Source organism: Anguilla anguilla, chromosome 17 (genome assembly GCF_013347855.1).
Source record: "Anguilla anguilla isolate fAngAng1 chromosome 17, fAngAng1.pri, whole genome shotgun sequence".
In the NCBI taxonomy this organism is placed as follows: Eukaryota; Metazoa; Chordata; class Actinopteri; order Anguilliformes; family Anguillidae; genus Anguilla; species Anguilla anguilla.
Genome location: NC_049217.1, coordinates 14667320 through 14679136, shown reverse-complemented (window position 1 = coordinate 14679136; position 11817 = coordinate 14667320).

Here is an 11817-nt window from a genome sequence, read left to right as displayed (position 1 = left end):
ACGTTATCTGCCCCATTTATTTTCAGCTGTTCAACCACCTCTGGAGCTAACCCCCAATCTCCTTACGTAGAGGCGGCAGAAACACACAGCACTGGGGTCCTTCTGGGGCTCTGACTCCACTGGAGTGGGATGAGATCCCACTCGCTGCCTGGTATTCTGTGCTGGTTTGTAGGTCTGTGGATTGATGAGTGAAGATCACAGCTCAGCGCTAACGGGGGTTGGGTCGACAGGAAAGCTGAGGAGAGAGTAGTAACCCCTGCTGTCAGGCATGTGAACATGCAGGGAGGGAGGGAGGGAGGGAGGGAGAGGGAGAGAGAGAGAGGGAGAGAGAGAGAGAGAGAGAGAGAGAGAGAGAGAGAGAGAGAGAGAGAGAGAGAGAGAGAGAGAGAGAGAGAGATGCGGTATTTGAACATGAATTGAACATCTACTTCCACTGCTGAATAAGAAGTGGTTTTTCCACTGACAATCCAGAGGGCTTTTGCCTTTGTTCCAGAACAGCTATATCTTATGGCTATATCTTATTCATTTATTCACTGCTGGTTGAAAGACATCTATGAAACTTCTTTGAATAGTTGTTTACCACTGCTATGGAAAAATCCTTCCATATTGGTTTATTTGAACTCCATTAATATACTGAGCACCATGTTCATATTCACAGTTTTCAAAAAGACTTTTCAGACTGTCCTGTGAGAAAAACAGTTATGATATCCATTCTCCCCTTGTGCTGTTTTTTTCTGTTTAGGTTTACTTTGGCCACAAGAAAAACTGTGAAGAATGGCAAACAAGGTATTCCCAACTGCCTTGGGGACTACGAACTGTTTTACCTCGAAGCTAAGTACTGACTGATAAATCAGTTAGAGATAAATCTGTCTTTAAATGGTAAATATGTGGGTCTGATACTTACATAGAAAACACCACATGGATATATTTGTTAACAATATTAAATAAGATGATCATGAAACAGACAGATAACATAATATAAAATTAAAACATCATGGAGATCCGTGATTACAGCGACTCAGGGTCGCCTTAAATTTATCCATTGTTAACAGTTCGTGATAGGTCGATCATATGCAATTATGCTCATCTAAGCGGATTATACATTTTGTAAACAAGAATTATAGCCTGCCTTCTTGAAACCTCTGCTTACCACTTGAGATACAATTTCAATGGTGTGCAAAGCATACAAATGCAGTTAATTATCCTCTGTACACTGATCATTCTATTATCAGTGCTTTTAGTGCAGTCTCACGCCCTGAGGCAAATACCAGAAGTGAATCAAAGGAAAGTTCTTGGAAATGTTTGTCGCCGATGGAGGGAGAAGAGATGCTTTCAGTCTCTGTGTTCATGTTTCAAGAGGAACCTGACCCTGTCCCCCATGGGGGATGAGCGGTGTGGGGAGAATTCGTCCCTGCCGCCCATCCCGGCACAAATAGCTCCCAAACGCGGCTATATAACAAGTCTTGTCAGCACCATCTGTCTCAGGAGCTTCGCTTGTGTACCCGCGCTCGCTTCGGTTATGAATATTCATGAAGGTGCCCTTTCAATGTTACGGGGAAAGACATAAAAGTGGATACAATTACAATCTTATTAAGAATAATTCGGATAAATTTGAAAGCACGCCAGCATATGAAACCACTCCAAATTAAGTCATTTCAAAATATTTTTGTTCCAGAGCACCAAGCTTAAATATTCAATTATTTCAAAAGAGAAGATGCTGCCATCCATTTTTTTTTTAAATGGCAGATGTCGGTGTCTCAATACCATCTGATGGGAAAATGGACTTCCTGTTTTCATTCAGATTGAGTCATGCTTTACCGTGCTACATTGGCTCCCTAGTTTTGCAAAGAATAACAATTTTCTTAATTTCTTCATTTAGAGATTCGAAACCGGGAACTTAAGGCATTCCTGGTGCTAGAGCGACTGACATCAAAGCAAATTTGAAAGTTCTAGCTGAGTGTAAATGTCAATTTTACCAAATTGTCATTCACTAATGACGTTTGATTGAGGCAATCAGAGGTCACAAAGAGTCATTCTGAGTTGGTGTGCCTGATGACTAAGTCGATGTCTTGGTCACTAATGTGCTCTGGTCTCTGCCCTATTCGGCGCAGCAACACAATCTACCGCAGATTGGTTAACCAGGTTGTGAGGGGGCATGGTCCCGGCTACAGGCTGAAAGAAGGAGGAGTGATTTAGCCAGCCTGCAGCCACAGTTGCGGTCAATTAAATGACTGCAGTGAGACCGGGGAACACACCAGGAGATGCACACAACCCGAAACAGGTACAGATACAGCCACAGCAGCAGCAGCAGCAGCAGCAGCCACAGAACTGGCCCCAGCAACAGCAAGAGTAATAGCAGTAGAGGGCAACAGTTCATAAAACCTGTGCATGTCTCTCTTTACCTGGTGTGGGTATTTTGGCACCATCTTGTTACAGTGGTGGCTCGCATGGGGGGGCTTTTCGTTGGAGTGACAAACTTGCATGGAAGGACAACTTAGCGTGACAGTGATGGACTCTCCACTGTGGTAAGTGTTAAGACACCTCACAGGACTTGCATGAGAGACAGACAGCAGCCTTATTTTAGTTGGCCCAAGGGTAGGGAGAAGACTGGGTTCTCCTGCAGAGTCTGCAGTGTCCAGACCCAGCTGGTCATCTGCCCACATTTGCTTCAGCAGGCAGGTACACAGGGGTACGAATGCCCTGGATGGGTGTGTTGAAGGAAGTGGAGGCATACCTGGCCACATTCGAAAGCATGGTGGCTGCTTGCAGGTGGTCAACAGAAGAGTGGGCTGTGTGCTTGCCTTCTCGCCAGGGAAGCACAGCAGGCTTCGCACGGCCTACTGGTGTCAGCGAGAACCAATCATGAGGACCTGAACTGGGTGATTCTCGACCAAGTCGGATTCACATCGATAGACCACCGGTGTCTTTTCAGGTGACTCTGATATGAGGACACAGGACGTCCCTTCACTCTGGCACAGCAACTCCAAGACGCAGCGAATAGGTGGCTCCAGCCAGCAGTGTGGTCTGTGGCACAGGTGGTCGAGCCAGTGACACTCAAGCAGTTCATGCTAAGCCTGCCACTTGCTGAAAGCTGCCAGAGCCCTAGAGGAGGTATTCGCTCCCTGCTCCTGCCCCATTCTCTTCCGCTGCTCCGAGGGAATTCTGGTTTTCGCGACCAGTCCCCACACCAAGAAGAAGACAACCAGTCAGCTGTCTTTTTGGTTTTGAACTTTGATTTTGGATTTCCTGGGAGAAATAAGTTGTGGCTTGATATTTTACGTCATCAATTTGTGACCGGAATCTGGCCATGTGGGTAACATTTGTTATTTGTTTTAGGTAGCTGACCTTCGTCTTTAGATTAAACTTCTGTATTGGATCTTAATACATTTCTTAATTTTATTCTGGTTGTGAGTTGAACATTTTAATAAAGTTTGATGCAACAGGTTGCTCTGCCTATCAACAAATTCGGAGATTGAACAGATCATTATTATCTTTAATGATAATTACCAGTGCTGGATGTTAAAACAAGGGTGTTAATTGGTTGAAACCACTGGATTGTGAACATAAACATTTTACTCAATCTTCACTGAGCTGACTGCAAGGTCTTCTTACTTTTCAAAGCTTGCATAAATAAGAATAATTCCTAGTTTCTATACAAAACAGTTGCTGAATTCACTAATAATGATGCAGCGACTAATTATCCAATTCCAGCTTCTTGTAGCAGTAATGATTTCTTGACTTTCTTGAACTGTATGCTAATAGGAATTAAATATTTGCCTCCATACCAGTCAGGGACAGCTTTATCGACAACATAGAACTGCCTCCTAGACACACATAATGGCTTGAATTTCTTACTCCTAAATGTTTCTAATTAGTTTCTTCTTCTAAAGCGTCCACCTGTCCTCTGGACCCCATACCAACAAAGCTATTGAATGACCTATTACTTGTACTTGGCAAGCTAATTCTTCACATAATTAATTCTTCACTGTTATCAGGCTATGTTCCCATATTGATGGTGGCAGATGGCAGAACTCAAGCCACAACTGAAGAAAACAATTTGGATCCCACTGTCCTGGCTAATTATAAACTTAGTTCAAACTTCCCATTTCTATCAAAGTTTCTTGAGAAATGTGCAACTCAATAACTTTCTTCTTTCTTGAAGGCTAACACTGTGTATGACAGGCTTCAGTCTGGGTTTAGGAATCACCATAGCTCGAAGACAACCCTTGCCTTAGTAATGAATGATTTGGTTCTTTCCCTGGACTGTGGCTGTATCTCTATTCTTGTTCTACTTGACCTACAGTAATTGCTGCCTTCAATACCATAAACCACCATATTCTCCACCAGGCTGGACAAATTAGTTGGTATCACTGAAAAGCTCTTGTGTGGTTTACAGGCATACTATTTTTACCTTGAAAATATTATAAAATAACCACGCTAAGGTATATCTTTGAGGCACTGGCAATCTCTGTCTTTACACACTTTTGGCAAATTCATGGCCCTTTACCTGTATTAGTTATTCTAAAATCTGTTTGGGATGTTTCTGGGCGTTGCACTCTTTTCTTTATGGGAAGCGTGGGTGTGGCTACAGAGCCTGTGGTTTGGGTTCAGATTTTAGCGGAATGTTTGTGTCTAACTATCAGTGAAGCAAAAAGATAAGTCAACTGGGCTCATTCAAGAACCACAGGTAACCTTGGAATAGCTTTTCCTCGGTGGTGTCAGCTGAAGTTTGCCAAGGGGATGAAAAGTGATGTGGAGTTGGCTTGTTTTATGTTGGACCCGTAAGAAATATTACCTGCAGTGTGAAGCTAGTGACAAAAACTTGTAATAAAAGTTGTAACAATAAAACCATATTCAACATAATGAAATTAATTAAGCTATACGTCCAACATAATGGAATTAAGCTATAATCAAATGTGCGTTCTTACTGTCGCTTATGGTCACTCATTTCACGGTGCTATCGTTACCTTTATCTATCCAGCTAGCTACGTTGTGGGGTATTTGGGATGAGTGGGCAGGGTTGAAGACGGCGGAGGAAACTTATTTGATTCTAAACACAGGACCACAGCAAGGCTAGAAAATCCTGCATAGTATGCCTTTAAACCAGGTGAAGCCCTTAGGTTGTGTACCGCTGAAGCCATGTCCCTCCCCTGGTTCATGCCCATGTCTGGATGCGGCCTGTAGGTCCAGATGCATCAACCTGTCCCTCTAAACTGCACACTATACTTTTCCTCATTTGGATTTTCTACATTTCCAACTGTAACCACAACTGTAACCTGCTGAACCCCTTTGTTTGATGTGATAGATCTCTTATTACATTTCTGTTACATCCATTCTACCTTTACTTTACACCAGGCCGGCCTCAGAAAATGGGCATCTCTTCTATAACCAGGTTCCTCCCAATATTTATTGCCATCTGGGAGTTATTTCTCACCACTGTTTCTGGGTTTTTCCCTGCTAGGGAGTTTTTATTTATTTATTATTATTATTATTATTATCTCATATGCTTACTATTTGGGGTTCAGCCCTGTTTTTGCTATTTTTTCCCCTTCCATTGCTCTGTAAAGCATCTTTATGGACATTTTTGTAGAAAGCACTATACAAATAAAATCAATTTGATTTGATTTGAAAATGGGCAAGTCAAATGTCAAGTAAATGCCGATTTTTCATCTTGGAAAGTGTTTACAATTGTTTACAACTTAAACTATTCTGTTTAGACAAGCCACATTTTATTGCTGCACTGCATGCTGGTATATTAAATAATGCATTAGGTAATACCTGTGTAAAATAAACAGAAAATAACCGGAGGCAAGCAAAATCGATGATCTAACAGAACAATAAGCATCATGAATGGAAATTGATTCAACTGGTTTTGTCAACCATTATTTTCCTGGCTTATAAATATTCAAGTATTTTGTCTCAATAAGGCTTGCATTGTATTTCTTCAGTGTACAGAGCAGGAACACACTGTGTGCAGTATCAACAGTATTAATTGTCATTTTCAATAGAAATGTTTGTATGGTGTGCTCCTACTATGCTGCTATGTAGTTCTGCTGTTCTACACCATCTTTTATCCATCCATCCATCCATCCATCTATCCATTATCTATACCCGCTTATCCTAGTCAGGGTTGCGAGGGGTGCTGGAGCCTATCCCAGCGTGCATTGGGCGAGAGGCAGGAATACGCCCTGGACAGTCTGCCAATCTATCGCAGGGCATACACAGCATTAACTCACACACTCATACCTATGGGCAATTTTAGTGTCTCCAATCGGCCTACCTGCATGTCTTTGGACTGTGGGAGGAAACCAGAGTACCCGGAGGAAACCCACGTGGACACGGGGAGAACATGCAAACTCCACACAGAAAGGCCCCAAGCCGAGATTCGAACCCACAACCTTCTTGCTGTGAGGCGACAGTGCTCCCCACTGCACCACCGTGCCGCCCATCAATCTTTTATGTTGCATTTTATTTTTTAGGTTGCCACTATCAATATGTGGTTGGTGACTAACCCTTCATTGTGATTAGCAGTGGTGGGAAAAAGGCTAGCAGCAAATTCCATTACATCTATGTCTCTCAACGGCTCCATGGTGATGAAACCACATCTAGGGATCGAGAACAGGCTCAGAGATTAATGACAGGGGCGACAACTTTTATTACTTACAGTAATGGCTGACCAACATCACACCTGTCTGCATGGGGGGGCCTCAGGAGGAGCATGTGTCAAAAGATTCATGCTGAGGTCTTCCACTCCGTTAGGTCTCAAAACTGTTCTTACGCGTACATATTTTTTTGTAGGTTTTATGCCTAATTTATGAAGTAAAAGAAAATTTGACGGTCGTAGGGCGCATAATTAAAGCCGGCCGGGTGAGATTGATGGTCTTAATAGCTTCGGCTCACGGCGGGTTCTCTCCGGGGGATTCCAGAGCATCAACCATCCGGGGTGGATTTCATCGACTATCCCCTTTCTGCCACCGAATGACAGATGACGGTGATTTAAGCCACGGCCTCCGTGCCTCTGTCCCACAGCACCGCGGCGGCGCGGGGGTAATACGTTCTGCGCCGTCTTGCTCGCGGAGCTAAAGAGGCGAAGGAGCACAGCGTGAACGGCGGCGGTCGGTCGTCGTTTGGGAGCTAATGGCTCCGTTTCTCCGGCTCCGGCTCCCAACTTTTGATCTCACTCGCCTCGCTGACCCCTCTTTGTCAGTCCCGGCCACGCAACACCGCTCGCTCGAGCGTGTGTGGAGCACTCCAGACAAACATTAAATTTGCCTGTCTGGCTCTGTTATCTCCGACAATTGAAACCGTTTAAAAGGTCAGTTAAGTAGTCATAAATGTCCCCAGCTGCTTAAACGCTGGAGGGAGGGCCGGCAGCCAGCAACCGGTTCGGAAACGGTGGCAACCCGACACTGTCCGTCGGTTACGGTGCTTGAAGTGGGCCGGAATCGACGAGTATGCCGTACCAGGACTTGTCGATTTTTGCAAAACATACACCTTTTGTCCATACGCTGCCCCCCAGCCCCCCCCCCCACACTAGTTCATGATCGCAAACCCAACCCCCACCCCCCCCCCCCCCCCCCCCCCCCCCCAGCCTGCAATCGTAATCTCTGTGAGAGAATAGCCCTCTTCAGATGAAGCGGTGCATAGCATTGTGGATATATGCATTTGTCAGTTATGTTTAATTTGCCTGTTTGAGTTTTATGGTGGCACTTTTGTCATACTGCTGAAATGCAAAGAATGACGTGTCCTTGTACATAGCAGAAAGCATCTTTGATTTCCAGGTATCGTTTGCCTAAGCAGGCACAAGTGTTATTGCCAAGGCTTTTAAAAACTTGGACTCGGGCATGATATCCATATGTATAAGCAGGTGCATGGGTTGGGTGCACACAACTTAGGTAGTGCACTTAAATATTCTTAGAAAGGACAGAAAAGTGATGTGAAACTCCTCGCAATAATTTTATCAAAGCCTGCAAATCAAAGGGATACAATTTATCATAACCAACTCATCAGCATTGCAGTTTTGTTTAGAACAGACTGAAATTATTTTCTTATACACCACACACATTTTCTTATACCTTACATGTACATTTATTTTACCCTTGAATGTGAAATTTGCCTGGGTCTATCTTGGGCCCATCAGTGGGTTGCTCATGGGGGGAAGCATGGTGAAAGGAGAACATCATGTCCATCTACACGCTTGTATACTAACAGCGAGCTGGAATGGGAAAAGTAGGATGGAGGTAACTCCCATTTCGTATATACTGTAGGGGGGTTGTACTGTGTTTTATTTTGATCACCGTGACTATCATGGGAATAACTGTTGGGTTTCATGTAAATACACGTGTAAATAAATTGACGTGTAAATACAATATATTTTGTATGTGTTTGGAATTATAAACAACTATTAAAAAGGTTATGTATCATTATGAAAGATGATATGTATGGATAGTTCCCCAGTCGGTAATGGGTTCATCCATTGTAGGGGTGGGCACTAGGGGTTATATATGGGCACTGTATTTCTACAGCTCAGTGTGTGGAGGAAACTTGGAAGATGCTGGTATGCTTTATTTCATTCTAATAGTAGGATAACTCACAAAGTTATTTAGTGGGCGTTGCTCCTCTTGTGTGGTTTTTGTTTGTTTCGGTTGCGTTTTTCATGTTTTTGAAGATGAATTAATTTGGGTGTAGTATGGATTTTAGCTTTTATGTTCCACTGACCTCATTGTGAATAAAAGCTCTCTGTCTTTTTCACCAACTTTATTCTGTGGACACTGGATTTCTGCAATTGTGAGGTACATTGACCCTTATGATGAGCAGCTTTAGCCGGGGAGAACACCCTCACACTATAATGGCTGTGTTACACACTCCCCCTCCCTCCCTCCCTCCCACTACCCATCCACAATCGCATTCTCCTCCGTCAGCAATTAAATTCTCCCACCCCATAGCCTGGTTGTCAGCATTTTATTCCCTTATCATCTGGTAACCCTAGTTCCTACACCTATTTTTTCCACTTCAAGCTCTGATTGACAACGATGGAGATTTGCCGATGGAGATAATAACATAGAAACGCTTCAGGCCACACTTCTCAACTGTCACAGGAATGTATCACTTCAGTTGAACTGACAAAAGGAAATACAATTGGTGTCTAGCACATACTGTACTACTCTCGGCTTAGCCAATCAGAAGGAAACCATAACGCCACATTTGTGTGGAAGTATTAAATGTCAAGAGCATGACAGATAAACTTGAACGTTTCGACTGTTTCCTGCAATTGTATCACATGTAGTGGTGAGAGAATGAGGTATTATGACGACTGACAGGTTGACTGCTAATTGCAACTCCCCTTTCTCCCCTAAGTAAGAGAAAGCCAGAGAGAGAGAGAGACACAGGGATGTAACAATGGACAATCAGATATGGATAAGTGCATTAGCCAAAAAGACAAAATAAGATAAAGATTTTCCTTCTTTCAAAAAGTGGGTTTTATGGAGGTTTCCCGTAATATCCCAGTACAATTTGAAAACATTTAAAGCTGAAAGATGGCTACACAGGAGACGTTTCACAAATGATTTATATGAACCGATGAACAAGTACAAGACAAACATAAAAGTTTGATGGCAGCACTTAAATTCAATGATCTGTATGACTCACAGTGATTGTGAGATTCATGATTCCCATGAAAAGTGGACTTTTGGTTTTGTTACTTATTTATTTCATTAAGTGTGTGCATTTCATTACTGTGTGTGTGTATATGTTTGTTTGTTCACACACACACACACACACAGTGCATTTCGTAAGAACACAAGAACAAGGTCACACACATAAAACAGCAGTTTATATAAGTCAAGTAAGACCACATGTGCTTTATTAAAGTACTCGATCAGAGTTTATTAGGAGTTTATTAAGGTTCTCGGTCAGATTGATTTTGCACAAAACATTGGTCTATGTATTGGTAATGACATAAGTCTGTGGTTCTTAAAATTATCAAATGGTTGATCTTTACAACAAAATGTTCAATGTAAAATAAACTCTGATAGATGAACACCTGCAGCTCCTATTAGATCTAACACTGAGATTTTTTTCTCAGCTGCAGTTAGAGTTGTCCTGTGCTTCATCTTGCCCTGTGGGGTCCTACCTATGGCCCGAGACTAGCTGAGCCACACTGACAGTATTACACTTTACTCGTAAAATTTACTCCTAAATGTTGCAGTGACTGGTTCAGATTGGCTAGAGACAGTGAGTGAAAGATGTTTATCACCAGATTTTTATCACCTTCCTCGGAGATAAAAATCTAGCCTTGAAGGGTGGAGAGTGCACACATTTAGCTCTTTCAGCCGTGAGCTGCTTGTCAGTCAGCACACCATCTTTATGTTCCAGTTAAAAGGGAGACTGCATGAATGCAGAACATTTTTACAGTGCCTTCACCACCGATGTCTTACTCAAACTGATCGAATTTTTTAAAAGCAAAAAGAATGACATATTAGGAAACAACAACAACAGCAGCAGAAGCGACAATAACAAAAAGTAATTATGCGTCCCATCCACGGCCTGAATAGCATGCGGGTCCAAAGCCGTAGACTGTAAATGTATTTTTTATAAGCCTCTCTACGTCTAGACTGGCACAAATTGCCTTGAAACAGTACCCAGTAATTGCCCATTATGGGCCGAGCTATTAGGGGACTCGGAGGGCTGCTTATGAGTGAAAAATATTTAGTCAAAAACCATGGCAAAGTAAGTTGGCATAGCTTTATGGAAAAAAAATAAAAATAATAGTGACATGGTGTGATTTTTTTTTTCTTAAAAGAGAGAGACTGCCCAGGAATTAAAACATACAGGACCAGTTTTTTTTTTTTTCTTTTTGGCCATTGTACTTGACACAATGCAAAATTTTGGTGTGGAGTTTGCGTAGCACACTCATAGTGGTACCCTGGAATCAAGTGAGCCTAGCTTGAGAGCTTTTTTTTGCTATATGTTTTCCTAGTGGTGGGGGAGGGGTAGTACATTTCTCTCACAGGACTCTAATGCTTATGCTACTACGAGATGGTCAAAGGTGTTGACTGAAGGCACTTGAGCTGCATTTCATCTCTGGAGAGGTGGACCCTCAGCGTTCATTATGAATGTCAATCAACGCAGAACAAACCCGCGGACTGTGCAAGAACGCTAATGGTGTCTGCATAGATGACGCTGACCCATAACATTAATACTGGGGGGAAAAAAAGTCATCGGTTTTCCTGGGCTTTTGGTTAAAAAAGAAATTACATTACATTACATTATAGGCATTTAGCTGACGCTCTTATCCAGAGCGACTTACAACAGTGTAACCAAACTCAGGATCAAGTCCACTTAAGTCCATTGAATAAAATGCAGAAAAAAAGCCTTTACTATAGTAGCATACAGTAAGGAGAAACAAGATAGTCTGAACCAAAAAATTTTTTTTTTTTTTTTTTTTTTTTTTAATAGTTATGGGAGAGGGTTTAGGGAAGAGGAGAGAGGTATACAGAGAAGAGGTGCGTCTTGAGTTTCCGTTTGAAGGTGCTCAGACTCTGCTGTTCTGACCTCCACTGGAAGATCGTTCCACCATCGTGGGGCCAGAACTGCAAAGAGTCGAGACCTTGTTGCTGCTCGTGTAGGGGGAGGAATCAGCCGCCCTGTAGTAGCCGATCGGAGCGATCTGGCCGGCTTGTAGGGTCTGATCATCTTCTGCAGATAACCAGGAGCTGACCCCTTGACTGCTTGGAAAGCAAGCACCAGTGTCTTAAACCGGATGCGAGCTTGCACTGGTAGCCAGTGGAGGGAGATGAGGAGGGGAGTGACGTGGGA